Genomic DNA, 18347 nt, shown 5'->3' with positions numbered 1-18347 from the left:
CAGGGCTGGGGCTGCGGCCGGGGGAGGGGGCGCCCTCCGTGCAGGAAGGAGGGTCCAGGGTCCAGGGCTGCGGGCGCTGGGATGGCTGTGCATGCATGGGGCGCCAAGGGTGCGCCCGGCCTGCAGGGCAGGACCTCGGGGGACCCCGGAGGCTCTGGGGCGACCACGGGGCTTGGGGTGGGGCTGGGGCCGGAGGGCGCCCCCTGCTCCAATGCCCACCCCGCGACGCGTCTCCCCCAGGACGGGCACCTCCTCCCTCTCAGGCCCGGGACTCCAGAGCCCGCCCGGGGGCCCAGCAGGCAGCGTAGGCTGGAGAGGAAGGAGGCGCCAGGCCAGCACCTAGCCCCGCACCTGGCCCCGTACCCGGCAACCGAAGTAAAGCTGTGGGCGTGGCGCTGGTGCCTGTGACAGCAGGACACGGCGCGTGCGGGACCCATTGAGGAGGCCCGGCCCCCCGCCGTCATTTGCCTCTGAGCCTCATGGTCGCTGCATGATGACCCCAGGGCTTTGTGGGCCAGGGGAGGCAGGGCCTGGGCGAGAAGCGAACGCGGTGGGTGGGAGAGGAAGGGGAGAAAGGCGGAGGCCGAGGCCCACCTCCCCCTCGGCACGTTTTTCTCCCGTGGAGGCCGCGGCCCAGCGGCAGAGCCGGGCAGGGCGAGGACCCCTGCCCAGGGCCTCGCCCGCGCTGCGCTGCACAGTGGCCTGGGAGACCGCGAGCGTCTCCTGGCGGGGGAGGCGGGCGGCCCCCCACTCAGCCGCCTGAAGCCCTCAAGGAGCGGAATCCACGAACCTGGGGCGGAGCCTCCGGGCCTCACTCAGGGCCCTGGGTTTGAACAGCGCCCAGACCGAACGCGGGCCCAGAGCAGAGCGCAGGGCGAGCGGAGGTTTGATTAAAGAGGCAATGGCTTGGGACGCCTGCTGGGCCGCATCCCACGTGGTTGCGGGTTCGAGTCCTGGCCGCTCCATTTCCGATCCAGCTCTGCTGTGGCCTGGGAGAGTAGTGTAGGATGGCATGGGTCCTTGGGCCCCTATGCCTGCGTGGGAGACCGGATGGAGCTCCTTGCTTCTGATCTGCGCGGCCATCTGGGGAGTGACCCAGAGGGTGGAAGACCTCTCTCTCTGTCTCTCTGTTTCTTTCTCTCAATTCCCACTTTCAAATCAATCACTCTTTAAAAAGTCAGATCATGTCAGCGTGGTGTGCCGGCCGCAGCGCGCTGGCCGCGGCAGCCATTGGAGGGTGAACCAATGGCAAAGGAAGACCTTTCTCTCTCTCTCTCTCACTGTCCACTCTGCCTGTCAAAAAAATAAAAATAAATTAAAAAAATAAAAAAAAAAACTCTTTAAAATGTCAGATCATGGCCAACAATTCCCAGCCACAGACCCCATAAGCCGTGCAAACGCGGACAGCAGAGGCCGGAGAGAAACTTCTGGGGGAAGTGGAGAGGCCGTGGGGGGCACTTAGTGGGGGGAGGGGGCTGTCCCGGGACCCGAGCTCCCTCCCAACCAGGGCCCCACCCAGACCGGGAGCCCGAAGGGAGGTCGGGGGTGACCACGGCTGGACAGGACTGGGCAGGGGCGGGGCGGGGGCAGGTGGGCAGCGAGCAGGGGCAGGGGGTTCCTCCCCACCCCGCCTCCGGCTGAGGGCTTCTCAGGGGGAGGGCAGCGCCAGTGGTGTTGTGCAGGGATTGGCTTCCTTGGCACTCAGGCGGGCGTGGGGCTGGAGCTGATGTGGCCAGGGCCCAGCAGCTGGCCTCTCTCTCCCTGGTTCAGGACGCTCTGGATGGCGGCCCCCCATGACCACAGCCCCGCAGCCGGCTCTGCTCAGCCTCAGCCGGGGCACAGACACCTGGCCCTTTAAGGAAATGCTGCTGGGGCAGCTAGAAGTCAAACTGGCACTCATGATGTTGGCATTATGGATGGTGGTTTAACCTGCTATACCGTGATGATGGCCTTTTATCCTGCCCTCTTGCTAGGTGGCAGACATTGTGGTTCTGCCAGGCACACTTACAACAGTGGGAACTAAGTTCTCTTCACTTACACTGTCAACATCTATTTCCCAAAGTATCCTTAGCAGGGATTAATCTGAAGCATCACAAAGTCTAATGACAAAGGATATTTTTTCATTTAAAAATGTTATTTTGATAATATATTAACAAGTAATGACTCCCATATGTAATCCCACTTAGATTTCTCCTTTTCTCCTCAGATTCTAGAATTTTCAGAGTAGCTATTAGTTTTGCTGATGGAATGACTGAAATGATCTGAAAGGAAAACAATACAGTGTTCTATTGGAGCGACATCATTGTGACATCTTTTTTAAAAGACTTATTTATTTATTCAAAAATCAGAGATACAAGGAGAGGGGAGGCAGAGAGGGAGAGCGAGGTCTTCCATCCACTGATCCATTCCCCAATTGGCTATAACGGATTGGAGCTGCACTGATCCGAAGCCAGGAGCCAGGAGCTTCTTCCAGGTCTCTCGTGTGCACAGGGGCTCAAGAACATGGGCCATCCACAACTGCTTTTGTGTCACTTGAACACTCTCTACATCCACTGCTTTGTTATCACATATATGACAGGTATGTCAATCATTTTAATCTTCCCATAGGTGGAAAAATATCTCCATGATGTGGTCCTTGGTCATGTTCCTGGTGAGCCTCCCAATGTGCACTTTGGTGGGTTTAGGGGATGGGTTCCGTCTTTTCCTTTGCTTTCCATCTCTTTAAGGTGGTTTGGATTTGGAGCCCTAGTGCCTTCTGTTGTGCCTGCACCAGGTGGCGCTCCAGGAGTCAGAGGAACTGCTGGAGCTGGAGCTGAGGAGCGGCTTGAAGCCGAGGAGGAGGAGCTGGAGCCCTTGCTGGTGCTGGAGCCCAAGCTGGAGCTGCAGCTGGAAGGAGACCTGGTGCTGTTGCTACCGCTGGAAGCGCTGCGCCGCTTTCGCGCCTGGTCCTGGCTGGGGTCCTTCTCACTGGACTCCTTGGTGGCCCTTTTATCTTTAGAGCAGTCCTTAGACTTCTCATCAGAGCAGTCTTTTTATTATTTCCTTTGACTCCTAGCAAGCTCTTCTTTTTCACTCCTGATAAATCCATTCTGCCCTTCTGAGGTGCTCAAAGCAGCAATGGTGGCCTCACTTTTCTGAACTCCCACTTCTAACTCAATTCTGAGAAACGATCCCTAATTGATTGCAATTTATGCCAAAGAGCAGCATCTTCCCGCCACCGCCACCTCCTCCCGCTCTCATGGGCCACTCAACATAAACATCTTTAAAATGAAATTTCCGTAAGATTTTTCATGTGTTTTTCATTACTTCAAATGCTACATGGAGAAATGAAATATCCATGAGAATATAAAAGTCAAGAAATGTATGAATGAGATGATTACCTGACTGAGAATTCTGTTAATTCAGTGCACCTTTAATCTAAGTATGATAAATAAAAACAATAATTCAATGTAGAACTACTTGGAAATGATGCTTGAATTACATTCCATACCTTCTCTTAAAATATACAAAAGCTGAATAATAATTATTTTCTTATTGTTATTGCCTATATAAATATCTTACATTCAATTGTCATATAACTGCCACCAGTACATTTAATGTAGTTTTGTGCTATTATTAATAATTATTATTAATCACCATATAGCTGGCACTTACCTGAATGTCAGGATAGTGAGCATGCAATGTATAATAATGGTTAACTAGAAAATTGGTTGAGTCTCTAGTACTCTTATAAGTTCACTCAAATGTTTCCCAAAGAGCTTCACCCTTTATGAAAATTTAATGTAATGTTTATTAATTTAAGTAGTCATCAATGAATAAGTCAAATGGAGTGTTTCATATGAAGTCAAAAGCATCCCTTTTATACACATATTACAGAATATTTATGCAGTAACACTTGACTAACTAGAATTTATTGTGGTTGTATTTGAATTTTTAGAAACAAGATCTATTAAGGAGTCTTTTCATACACAAATGCCAATATCAACAGTTACATTTAAAAAAATCTTCTAATTTCAAAGCAGCAAAAAGCTGGTATTTTGATCATGCAAAGATCAGCAAGTGGATAAATTAGCTCTATTATGATACATCATACATAAAAAGCCTGAATTTTACAAATGTCAAACCCAAAAATTACTTAGTACTACAAAGTCATGCCACTGTTTTACACTAATTCTACTAAAAACAATAAAGTTACATATAGTATCAGAAAATTTCTTAATGAGGGCAGAATTTTTCTTACACTATTGGAAGGGCACTCATCCTCCTGATAGGGGACTCCTATGTATTTCTGGAGAGCTTTCCCAGACTTATTTCCAATTTATGCACTTAATGAAAGGTGCAAGAAGTTCTTCATGTTTACATCAAATGGATTGGCCACCCTCAAAAAGATCAGTACTCTGGTTTCTTGATATCAATGTTAAACTTTCAAAACTACAACCTTATCCTATCCAATCCTTCTTGATAATTGAGTGTTCTCTCACTGTCACACTTTTAATTACAAGAGCTTTTGTGTTTGTGTCTCAAAACTATCAGTTTGACCTTTAATAATAAGGTACTGGGTCATTCAAAAAACATACTGAACCACAACCATATGGCTTCAGGAAAATGTTCTGGTTTTGCTCCATCGAAGTGATAGCTAATGTTCATGATATTTCCAAGCAATGCGGTTCCTTGGGTCTTTGTATGATCATCTAAATGATCTAAATTTAAATTTAAATGATTTAATTCCAGAAGACTTGCATGTTCTTGACCTTTTAGTTCTTGTTTAGAAGGGGCCAAATTAGCTGATTTGAGGAGAATAATGTTTCTTTTTTCTCCTCCATACAGTGGATCCCCTCTCTCACCATTGCTATTTAACATAGTCCTGCTAATTTTAGCCACAGCCACTAGGCAATAAAAAGAAACCAAATTGATACAAATTAGAAAAGAGGAATCCAAACTACCCCTATTTGATGACATGGTTCTATATATAGAGGATCCAAAAGACTTCACTGAGAGTTTGGTAGAGTGGCAGGATATAAAATCAACACACAAAATTCAATAACCTTTGCATTCAACCACAATACTAGGGCCAGTACTGTGGCAAAGTGGGTAAAGCCACTTTCTGCAGTGCCGGCATCCCATATTGGCACCAGTTGAGACCCTGCTGTTCCATTTCTGATCCAGCTCTCTGCTATGGCCTGAAAAAGCAGTAGAAGATGGTCCAAGTCCTTGGGACCTGCACCCACGTGGGATACCTGGAAGAAGCTCCTGGCTCCTTCCTTTGGATCAAGGCAACTCTGGCCATTGTGGCCATCTGGGGAGTGAACCAGTGGATGCAAGACCTCTCTCTCTCTCTCTCTCTCTCTCTCTCTCCCTGCCTCTCCTCTCTCTGCAACTGTGACTTTCAAGCAAAATAAATAAATCTTAAAAAAATAATGTTTGTGGTCAGTAAGATAACATTTCTTAAAAATATAAACACAATACCAGGGATGAGAAACTACTCATAAGATTAATCTCATGCATGATAGACACAAAAAATAAATTCTTGGATTGAATTTAACTAAGGATTCCAAAAATCTCTAAGAAAATTACAAAATGCTAAACAAAGAGTAAGAATATACAAAATGGGAAAATCTTTCAAGATTAGAAGATTCAATATTATCAAAATTCTATACAACCAAAATAATTCTAGAGATTCAATGTGATCACAATCAATATATAAACAACATTCTTATATAGGAATATTCTTTCTATACGCAATTTGCATAAGGCTTTCTTCATAAAATAATGTTGTATTTTATAAAATGTTTTCTCTGCATCTATTAAGATCATCTTTGTTTATTTTGTTCATCAGTTTGTTAATGTGATATATCACATTTCTTTACTTGAGAATGTTGATTCATCCTTGCATACCAGGGATAAATCCCAATTTGTCTAGGTGAGTGATCTTTCTGATGTGTTTTGGATTAGATTGGCTAATATTTGGATGGGGATTTTTGTATCTATGTCCATCTGGAATATTGATCTATAATTCTCTTTCTCTAGTGTATTTTTTTCTGCCTTAGGAATTAAGGTAATATAGGCTTCATAGAGGGAGTTTGGGATGATTCCTGCCCTTTCACTTGTTTGAAAAACTGGAATTAGCTTTTCTTGAAATAGCTGAAAGAATTCCACAGTGAGAATCTGTGGTCCAGGGCTTTACATTTTTGGGAGGGTCTTTATCACTGATTCAATCCTTGTCTAGGATGTTGCTTTGTTTAGGTTTTCTCTGTCTTCTTGACTCAATTTTGGTAGCTTGTATGTGTTCAGGACTTTTTCCATTTCTCCCAGGTTTCCTGATTTTCTGTCATACATCTCTATGTAGTAATTTCTGATGATTATTTTTATTTCTGTTGTTACTTTTCCTTTTACACCTCTGATTTTATTGATATGGGCCTTCTCCCTCTTTTTTTGCTACATTAGCCAATGGTATGTCGATTCTGTTTGTTTTCCCAAAAAATTAGCTGTTCATTTACTGATCTTTTGGAATTTTTGTTTCAATTTTTCTTCTCTAATTTTAATTATTTCTTTGTTCTAGGTTCTTAATATACATGGATAGAGCATTTATTTGGTACCTTTCCAATTTTTTTATGCAGACAACAATTTCTATAAACTTCTATCATAATACTTATTTTGCTGTATTCTATAAGTTTTGATAGGATAATTATCATCTTCATTCATTTATAGAAATTTTTTATTTCCCTGTTGATTTCTTCTATGATACACTGTTCATTCAGGAGCATGTTGCTCAGTCTCCATGTGTTTCCATATGATCTGGAGATTCCTGAGTTGGGGTTTTTCAGCTTCATTCCATTCTGGTCACAGAAGGTACATGGTATGATTTCATTTTTTTTTTAATTTTCTGAGACTTGCTTTATGGCCTAGAATATGGTCTATCCTAGATAAAGTTCCATGTACTGATGAGAAGAATATGTATTCTGCTGCTGTGGAGTAAAAAGTTCTGTTGGGGGCTGGTGCTGTGGTGCAGCATGTAAAAGCCCTGGCCTGAGCATTGGCATTCCATATGGGAGCTGGTCCTACCATGGCTGCTCCTCTTTTGATCCAGCTCTCTATTATGGCCTGGGAAAGCAGTGGAAGATGGCCCAAGTCCTTGGGCCCCTACAACCACGTGGGGGAGCCAGAAGTTCCTGGGTCCTGGCTTCAGATAGGCATAGATCCAGCTGTTGTGGCAAGCTGAGGAGTGAACTAGGGCATGGAAGACCTCTCTCTATATATCTCTACCTCTCTCTGTCTTTCAAATAAAATAAAACTTTTTGGACATTGTATCAAACTCTTTTTTCAAATGATGTTCCATAACAACATTTTAAATGACTTTATGCAATCAGTAATATAAGAGCAAACATTACTACTAAAATTAATAAGTAGACTAAAATAAGCCATCAAGACAATAATGTATTGTTGATAAAATATCTTAGATTTCATGAAAGAGATACTTTAAAATGAGATAAAAATATCAAGAAAGCATGCATTTATCTGCATCATTAGAAAATTAACTATATGTTTTGGTGAGCATGACCAGAAAAAAATTTTATTTACTGTTTGTTCTCACAGTTTTGGTTACTAAAATTCATTGCACTTACAAAAACATAAAAGTCAACCTCTAAAGTCTAATTATAGCTGTATTTGCTTCTGCACTGGTCACATGCTATTAAATAATTTTTTTAACTTTTATTTAATGAATATAAATTTCCAAAGTACAACTTTTGGATTATAGCAGTTTTTCTCCCATAACCACCCTTCCTCCTGTAACCATCCCATCCCCCACTCCCTCTCCCATCATCAAGATTCATTTTCAATTATCTTTATATACAAAGATGAGTTTAGTAGATACTAAGTAAAGATTTCAACAGTTTGCACCCACACAGAAACACAAAGTATAAAGTACTGCTTGAGTACTAGTTATACCATTATTTCACATAGTACAACACATGAAGGACAGAGATCCTACATGGGGAGTAAGTGCACGGTGACTGCTGTTGTTTATTTAACAATTGACACTCTTTTTTTTGTTTCTTTCCAAATCTTCAGAGAAATTTCATTTGCCAGTGGTAGAAAAGAACACTGCACAGTGGGCCATGTTCCCAGAAAACCAGAATTAAATTACCATTAACTTCAAATCCAAAGACATGTACATGACCACAGGATATTTCCATCAACAATTAAAATTAAGTGAAGACCAGACCAATATTTATTCTATACACCTCCCATTCATGTGCTTGCAATTGAGGATATCTTGGGCATTTTTTTTTTTAACCAATGACTAGATTCTTTGAATGTATAAGATAATCCAAAAGCAAGACAGGTCTCTAATGACTCCCAAATGTCTATTTAAAAGCTATTAAGTGAAAAATGAAATGGAGGACACTCACAATAATTCTTGGACTCCTGGAGATCCTAAGACATGCTACAAAAATAGGTATTTATTCTTAGGAAAATAGTCAGAGCTAGCTTTCTTATGCTATACATAAAATCTTAACATCAGAGGCAGTACAGATAGTACAGATAGTTTTGAACTGATCTCCAAACAAGCACAAATCCACTACGTTTAAAAGAACAGTTAATTTGAGGTTTTTGGCAAAAGACAGTACTTCACACATCTAATCCAAATCAAAGAGCCTGCAGACAGTTTTCAGTGAGATGAAAGGAATGAAATAAATGTAAATTCTATGGATAAATAAATGTCAGACAATTTAAATAAGCTAACGGAACTAATATTTTTAAACAAAAATACTAGTCAGGTAACAAGCTTTTGTTTCTCAATGTCAGACTCTAAATGTTTACCAGACTACTGTTAATATCATTAAAAACCTAATCTTTGACCCAGAGTGTTAGTAATACTGATTTGCATTTGCAAAAAGATTGTTTTTCCAACTGAATGCTTCTGGTCCTCAAAGGTATTTTAATATTACTGAAGGCAGACTGTGGAGCTAACAAAATTTAAGTCTCAAGTACTTTTTTTTAAAAAGTGACAGACTCTAAAGTCAGTCTACTAATTTGCCCAGGTAAAAAATGCAAGAATTGGTTATAAGTAGCATATTTAGTGGCATGCCCTATTGAGTGGTATGGTTACTAAGTAATAACTACACCTTAAACACCATCCCAGTCTGTTTCTTTTATGTATTGCTACTTATTCATTAACTTCATACCCACCACTGAGTTCCTATGGCCAGGTAAAAATTTTATGGTATGCACAAAAAACTGTCATGGTGGGTACTGTTCAAAGTTTTAGAGACTGGAACAATCATTTATTGTAGGATTAGCTCCCTCTCCTAAATGCATGAAGCCGTTCTACTTTTCTGTTTCTCCCCTTAAAATAAAGGCTACATGTCATGGTGATCTTTTGCCACATTTGGCTATGTGAAAAAACTTGTAATGAATTTGTCAATTTTGCTCATCTAGCTTGAAGTTCAACCTAATTCTTTTCAAATATCTTATACAATGGAATGCCCCAGATTACCCCATTAATCCATTTCTATGTTGTTCCTATTTTATGAGGAAGATGTTTTACTTTTTTTGTTAAGATTTGTTATCAGTAGAAAAGTTTGTCATGTTACACATGTTACCATGAGAGTGCAACAGCTCTTGTTTGTGAATTCTCCCTTCTTTTTAAACATCTGATTAAGTTGCAAAGGCTGAAAATCTTCCACAAAAAGCATGCTTGGAAGAATAGAGACAACACAGTTTTCTCACAAAGTAACTTTCTGAAAACTGATAGAACTAAATTTATGAACACTTTTGATTGCAAGTAGTCTGCAGAAACAAAATCTTGTGTATGTTTGGGTTAGGTAACTCAAGTTTTCTTTTTAACAATCAGAATGTTTTAAGGAAACATTTTAGATCCCAAGAAAGGGACCTGACTCTTGGATTTAGGACCCTTTCCTTGACAATATGTACAAAATTTCTTTAACTTGCCATGTGTCCATTCTTTGAAGCTGTCAAAGCCAAGAACCCATAAACAAATCACAAATAGCAATAACCTACATTAATTAACATCCCCCCTTTAACATGTTGACATTTTTACTAAAGGATTATTTTTGCATTTCCATTTCTTATATCCCATGACATTCCATAAAAATTGCATTATTGCTTTATAGGCCACACAACATTCAAAAGTATGTTTAGATGCATTGCCTATTTTCCTTGATGTCTGTTAACAGTTTGATACTCATTTTACTACACAAATTTAAGGTTGAAAATACCTGTTAGTATTTCTTGTCAGAACTTAATTGTTCACATCACTAATCACTACAAGCATATTTAGCTCTGATTATATTGCTCAAAAACTGCACCCATTATCAGAACAGTGCAAATGATATTTAATTTTAAAAGTAATTATAATGGCTTGAATTCAAAGTTATTCAAATGAATACTGTCAAGTAATTTCACTTGAGTGTATACATATTTCATCATCAGTGTTTACATTACCCTTCTTTACGTATAACCATCAATTCTTCACAATTTCTTTTCATCAGTTTTCTTTCCCAAGTCCCCAAACTGAGAATGCCAAATAGTCTTGGAAGTCCACAGCTACGTATTTTAATGTTTTCTTAAGAATACATTTGTGAACTCACAAAAGTGTTCATCTTTCAACTTTGAAAATGCAGTTTTTAGTTTGTCAAACAATCCTGTTCTAAAATCCCAACAAATAAATCTGAGAATTAACTTAAACACCTTGACAGTGTCCCTTAAAAATGGTATGACAGTAAAGTGCCCATAGGCATGGCAAGGACCTCTTGGATGGGATCATTTAACTCCTTGGAACTGGAAAATACCAGTACCAAGGATTACACTGAGATTCAATTTTACTGAAGGCTACATTTAGTTTACCCACTTTCCACAACCTAGCATATTCATTATGGTAGAATGAAATGTAAATGTTTTGTGTAGCCCTCAATCTCACACTAAGATTTGAGAGAGATGTACTTTCAAAAAGCACGGGGTAATAATATATAAAATCAGTGGCAGAAAGTTTCATTAAGCACCAAGAACTAATTTTGTCACCCCATACTCATTTTGTAGGTAAGTTTCAACAACCGGCAAGGCACATTTACATATATTCCAATGAATACTTATTGACAAATTTTTAAATTACACTCTATGTCCCAGCTATCCCAGTAACTGACATACAACATACCAAAATGGTTTATTAAGATAACAAAAAAACAATTAATGTAAAACATACAGGCTATTGGCAACCACTATTCTAAAATTATGTAAGTACAAATAAACATACTGAAATGTGTGCAATTCTAAATTTTTAAACCAGAAGATTTCTACACTAACACACATTTATATTAATACACATAAAAAATAAAAACTTTATAACAAAAATAAGTTACACTCGCCTCCAGCTTACAGTATAAAACAATTTTATTTGCAGGAATGCAAAATGATTGTTTGCCATGAGCATTTTGAACATATGACATGTCTAATTTTCTTGTTAAATTTGCATTTACTGGGGAACTGGTGTGTATAAAACCTTAATTAAGTATAAGCTCTGATCTTCATCATGATGCCTATTGGGTTTATGTGATATAACTACAATATCCCTTTGGGGAAGGGGAGAAGGGATTTATTTACACAAAGTCCTAATTAAACTATAATTTTATTTTTGACTTTAAGCTATCAACTTAGGACTTGGCAAAAAAATTTTTGAGGGTGATTCAATAGAGGATGCTTCACCACTGAACACTCACTGTCATCAAGGTGCTTTAGAAAATTAAAAACATAGCACAAATGATTGTACTCTACTCTACAAGTTACCATGACCTGCATAGGAAATGGAAAGCTGATTCACATTTTTACAGTGATCAGCAGTAAGAAATGCACTAATGAAACATACCTTTTACCTAAAAAGCTAAACTACAGCCATATACTAATTTCTATGATTTATGAAAAAACTTCAAAATATCCAAATGTCAGGCTTTGCTGTACAATTGTCAGTTTTAGTCTGACTTTTTATAAAGGGACACTGCAGTATTTAGTACAAGTTTGGATGGACTTTTTTTGAACATCTGATGTCTTACAAAAGTAACATATTGCTAAACTATTATACATCCAAATAACTACAATGTATGAAGAAGCAAGGCTGCTTTTTCAGCCACAAAATATGACAAAAGCAAGGCCTGTTATGATGGTCATGAGGAAGTCTTACAAGCCTCTGAAACTAAAGGCAACTAAGAATGCTACATTTGGTATATTAAAATCTTACCCTCACATCATATTTAACAAGCCTTGCTTTTATCTACAAAGATTTTTCTATGTACAGTACAGCCAGGGTATAGTTCAATCCTCTGCTACTGTGATAGTTAACCAACCCTTTAAAAAAGATTCCGAAAAGAACCACTATCTGGAATGCCTGACTAACCAGCCCTGATGATTACACCTGAAACTGCATATCTGAACACAATTCAAAAGTGATTATTACTATAAAAAGATATAGACAATCATGATTAACCTTGGTGAGTAGAAATAAAATTTAAGGATACCAATAGTGGAATTCATCTATACCATGGCAATAAAATTTAAATGCACAAATTCAAGATAATATTTCAGAATACCACTGCTGGGATCCTTAATTTAAAAAAACAGGGGAAAAATCTACTTAGAGCAGATTTTTTAAAGAGAAGAACTTTATTCTTTATTAAGCGATCATGCTAGAAGTTATGAAGGATTTCTGTTGGAACGAACACATTTGGAAAATAGAGTAGCTTTAGTTTAATAACTTGCACTGCATAGAAAATTGTTAAAGAAATTCATATCAAAGTCCAAGTATTAGTTCAATGTCCCGTATTTGATTCCATGATCTTCATAGGAAGGTCTTCTGCAATAGCATATGCTCCTATACAGCCGAGATATTTAAGGTTGCTTGATTTCCTTACCATTACTCCACTGCAAGCTTCTGGTGTAATCCCACATAGCAAGTCAGTCTTCATTGTAACAGGTCAGGACAGGCCTCGACCCCTTTTCCCTGCCCGTGGCCTCTTTGTTGTTGGGCACCTCCTCTCACACCACCAATGCCTCTTGCTGATCCAGGACCTCCTCTCTGTGAATAACCGGCTCTACCACAGGGAGGAGCAGCCCCATGACCTCTGGATGGAGCAGCACCCCTTACTCCTCTACCACCCCTTCCTCTAGCTCCAACTTGAAAATCTTCATAACCATAGTATGGATCTTCATATCCACCATGATAGTTATGGTAATCATAGCCAAAATAATCATAATAATCTTCATATCCATAATAATCTGGAGGATATCCATAACCACCTCTACCTCCACGCCCTCGACCTCTTGTTGGAGGGGGCATATGAGTTGGACCATAATAGCAGAAATCATCATACATCTGATGGCTGCTTGCCTCTGAGCTTTTCTTTCTTTCCTTTTCTGATCTGGTGGCTTAGCAAAAACAATTTCAATGTTTTCTCCCTCCAAGTCTTTGACATTCATTTCTTCCATAGCCTTAACAGCACCATCTCGTTCATCAAAATGAATGAATGCATAATCTTTCAGTTTCCTTATTCGTTCCAGTTTTCCAAACTGACTAAATGCCTTTTCTAAAATCTCTTCTGTTACAGTATTGGCAAGGTTACATACAAAAAGTACCTTCACCTTTGCCATAACCTCAGGATCAGGATCTTCTATAGGATCAGCCCATTCAACATTTCCAACATTTTTCCAGACCTTGACTTTACCACTCATTAGCCTACACCTTGCCTGGGCAGCTGTTTTATGATCTTCATATTCAAGAAAGCAAAAGCCTCTTTTTTTTTTTCTTGTCATCTGGTTGGTGGTATAAAATGACGTCTGTAAGACCCTCTGTTACTTTGCTAAATTCTTCAAGAATCTGTTCCTTGGTTTTACTCTTAGGAATAGAGCCCACAAAAAGCCTATTGTTGGCAACTGAGATGCAGACACCAATATGTTTTCCAGAACGAATTTCATGATTATTATACAGTTTAAAAGCCTCCTGAGCTGCTTTATTTTGTACAAAAAGTGACAAATGCATAACCTCTATTGAGACCAGTGAGTGGATCCATCATAAGACGAAGATCCCAAATAGGTCCAGCTTTCTCAAATAAAGGAACAAGCACATCCTCAAATAGATCGCTTGGGATCTTCCCCACAAATATCTCAATGCCAACAGAAGGCTGCTGACCTGAATAAACAGAATCTGGAGGTGGTCCCCCATACTTCCTCTGTCCAGTGGTCACATCAAGTGTGTAGCCTGTTCTTCCCAAGAGTGCTTTAATTTTTGCCTCATCTGGTCCTTTACTAGAGTCCGCTACTTTGGTCCCCTGTTTTTCTCTCTGCCTGTAAGTCTTCATGACTCCACATAAAAAGGCACTTTTGTTCTGAACATGAGAGAGATCACTGTCATTAAACTGCTGAAAAATTGCCAATGCACCGTCTTCATTGAATTCTTTCAAAGCTTCAATAGCTCTTTCATCTAAATCACTATGTGCAACTAGCCCTCCCCTTTGGGCTATGGCCAAAGAATCCTGTCCCAGGGGATCGGGTTGTGTGCTCGCTGCTCCCTCTGTCCCTGCAGGTGGAGCTGTTGTAAAATGGCGGCCAAAGCTCATACCGCTGGCAGCAAACCCGATCCAGTTACACTCGCCTCTGAGAGTGCTCCCTGTGCTTATGCGCGCCCCCACGTGACCCCCCCTTCCCTCCCCTCCCTCGCGCATTTGCTTCTCTCATTCACTCCCTCAGCCCCTGCCCTCCACCTGCTCCTCCTTCTCCCCTATCACCACCAGCAGCAGCAGCAGCAGCAGCCGTCGCTGCCTCCGGCCACCTTCTCCTCTTGGCCTTTCTTCTTCCCTCTGTGTTCCTTCCCTGCCGCCCCCACTCCCATCCGTGGTGCCTCAGGCAGGAGTGGCAGCTTTGCCCCTTCTCGCTGACTCCTGGCATGCTCGCTCACTGCTCACTCACTCCCTCTCTTGCTCTCTCCGCCCTGTCCCCCAGTCCCTACAAAGTCTGCTCCTCTCTTTCTCTCTCCCCCAGTTGACACTCACTGGAGACTCTTGTCATGAGCTGCCAAGGCTATGGATGCCGCTTGAGTTCACCAACTCTGATCTTATTTACACAAGGCCACAGCCAAAGTGGAAGCTCTCTCCTCCCTTCAGAGAAAGGTACCTCCTTCTTTGATGGCCCATTCTTTCCTCTGGGATCTCACTGACAGAGATCTTTCATTTAGGCTATTTTTTTTTGCCAGAGTGTCTTGGCTTTCCATGCCTGAAACACTCTCATGGGCTTATTAGACAGATCTGAATGCCTTAAGGGCTGATTCTGAGGCCAGAGTGCTGTTTAGGACATCTAAAATTCTATGAGTCTGCTGTGTATCCAACTTCCCATGTTGTATAATTTTCTCATTTTAATTCTATCAGTTAATATTAGCAGACACTAGTCTTGTTTATGTGATGATCCCTTTGACACTTAATTCTCTCATTATGATCAATTATGAACTGAAACTGATCACTTTGACTAGTGAGATGGCATTGGTACATGCCACCTTGAAGGGATTGAATTGGAATCCCCTGGCACGTTTCTAACTGTACAGTTTGGCACATGCTCTATTGGACTTACCCCAAATAAAATAAATCTTTAAAAAAAATAAGTTCTGTAGATACCAGCTAGGTACATTTGGTCCAGAGTTTTGATTAGCTCTTGTTTCTTTACTGATTTTTTGTCTAGTTGATATGTCCATTGAAGAAAGTGGGGTGTTGTTGATGTCCTCCCTTACTACTGTGTTAAATTGATTGTCTCTGGCCGGCACCGTGGCTCACTAGGCTAATCCTCTGCCTTGCAGCGCCAGCACACTGGGTTCTAGTCCGAGTCGGGGCACCGGATTCTGTCCCAGTTGCCCCTCTGCCAGGCCAGCTCTCTGCTGTGGCCTGGGAGTGCAGTGGAGAATGGCCCAAGTGCTTGGGCCCTGCACCCCATGGGACACCAGGAGGAGCACCTGGCTCCTGGCTTCAGATCAGCATGGTGTGCTGGCCACAGCGCGCTGGCCACAGCGGCCATTGGAGGGTGAACCAATGGCAAAAGGAAGACCTTTCTCTCTCTCTCTCTCTCACTGTCCCTCTGCCTGTCAAAAAAAAATAAATTGATTGTCTCCCTTTAGATTCATTAATATTAATAATTTAATATCCAGATACCCTTTACTACTGAATTCTACAAAATATTTAAGAAGAACTAACTCAAACACCTTTTAAATCATATACAAAAATATGAATAGGATGTGAATCTGCCAAACCTCTTACAGATCACTCTGATACCAAAACAGAACAGGACACAATATAAAAGCAAAGCTACAAATCAATGTCCTTGGTGAAAATAGATGCAGATGTTATCAACCAAAGCCTAGCAACCCAAATCCAACACATCTACAAGATAGTTTATCAGATCAAGTGTGATTTATCTAAGAGATGCAGAGGTGATTCAACCTTCACAAATAAAAATCACCATAAACCATGTCAATAGAATGTACAAGAAATATAAGCATCTAAATATATGAGGAAAAGCACTTCACAAAATTCAAGAACGCTTCAAGCTAATGGCCCATCAAAAATTTAATATAAGAGCTGACCTCAAAATTATAAAGGCTACCTTTTGGCATCTTGTCAAAATCATACTGAATGGGGAAATGCTGAAATCATTTCCTCTCAGGTCTGGGACAAAACATTATTAGTTTCAACACTGTTATTAGTTTCAACACTGTTATTCTGTATGATATTAGAAATATAAAGAGGATCAAATAGGGAGGAGAAAGAAAGGCCACAAAATTGGAATGGAGAAACTCAAAATATTCTTGTTAGCAGATGATGTTATTGTATATGGAAAAATCTAAACCCTGCACAAAAATGTTCTTGGAACTGATAAATCAGTTCAGTAAAGGTGCATTTTACAAAAACAACATGAAAAAGACAGTTGTTTTTTCATGTACTAGTAATGAACTCTGTGAAAGCAAAATCATGAATAATCACCATTCATAACAGCTACAGTCAGATATTTTGTAATGAATTTTACCCAAAAAAGTGAAAGATCACTACAATAAAAATTATAAAATATAAATGAAAGACACAAATATGGAAAGACGTTCTTAACTGAAAACAAAAATTCTACTGCACAAATATCTAAAGCAGTGGCTTAGACATAGAAAAATACTACAAAATGATGATATAAATTGAAATGTTTAACTGTATTTCATTCACAAATGATACTGTGATTTTTAAAGATTTTAAACAATTGACTTGGAAGGTGGAGTTAAAGAGTGAGGAAGATAAAAAGATCTTCCACCTGCTGTTTTACTCTACAAATAACTCTGGTGGCTGATGGTTGAGCAGTGACAAAAACAGAAGCCTATAACTCAATCCAGTTCTCCCACATGGGTGACGGGGCCCAAGTACTTGGGCCATCATCCATTTCTCTTCCAGGTGCATTAGCAGGGGGTTGGATTGGAAGTACAGCAACCCAGATTTGAACTGACACTATGAATGGAATGTCAGGATCGTAATCATGGTTTACTCTGCTGTATTACAATGCTGGTCCTGACAGTTGTGTTTTTTTAAGCAATGGGGTAACACAATTAGATATACATTTTAAAAACATATATGAACAGCTACAAGTCTGGGCAAGGATTTGGGAGGCAGAGTGGCAAAGAACACATTTCAAAGGTTACCTCAGTATTCCTGGTGATATATAGCATACATTTGACCTTGGATAAAGAACAGGAGAAGCAGAATCAACAAAAATGGCCGAGAATGACATTCACACTGAGAAGAACACAGAATACACTGGGAAGTATCTTAACTCCTTGTATGAGAGTTATAATACACAATTCTCATTCAATTTTAATATAAAGCAAATTTCTGAAATGGCCAGCACTAATGTATCAGTGTTCCATGTGCAGTGCTAAGCAATGTGCGTAGATATTTTATAACTCTAGCATATATAAAAAGTGGCCTTATATTCATTCAGTATTCTTACCTTCACAAAGCATTTCAAGTGGTTCAGGCATCAACACAGAAATTTAAAGTAAGACCACTCATAATAGTCTGGGTTGTTTCAGATGACAGTGAGGTCACCATGGTCATTTGTAACAATCATTTTGTTGTTGTCCTTTAACAATAGTTATACCATATACTTAAATGATAATTATTTTATATGAGCAAAGCCATATGAATTTCTTCAAAGAATGATTTATTGTAAAATGATACTTTCTTTATGAAATTTTCAAAGCTATTATCTTTGATGACAAGGTTATTTTCCACTGTACCTTTCATGATTTATTTTTATCTGTATTT

At 40.0% G+C, this 18347-nt stretch overlaps 2 pseudogenes; both read right to left on the bottom strand.

Moving 5' to 3' along the window:
• The window catches only part of LOC127485582 (RNA-binding protein with serine-rich domain 1-like), a 208631-nt pseudogene extending 205217 nt beyond the window's left edge, over positions 1-3414 (bottom strand).
• Positions 3415-11394: 7980 nt separating this feature from the next.
• On the bottom strand, positions 11395-18125 carry LOC127488005 (heterogeneous nuclear ribonucleoprotein Q pseudogene; annotated as a pseudogene).
• Between the last annotated feature and the right edge of the window lie 222 nt (positions 18126-18347).

Source organism: Oryctolagus cuniculus, chromosome 13 (assembly GCF_964237555.1).
Source record: "Oryctolagus cuniculus chromosome 13, mOryCun1.1, whole genome shotgun sequence".
Classification (NCBI taxonomy): domain Eukaryota; kingdom Metazoa; phylum Chordata; class Mammalia; order Lagomorpha; family Leporidae; genus Oryctolagus; species Oryctolagus cuniculus.
Note: the sequence above shows the minus strand (reverse complement) of the source record. Positions and strands in the feature narration are given on the sequence as shown.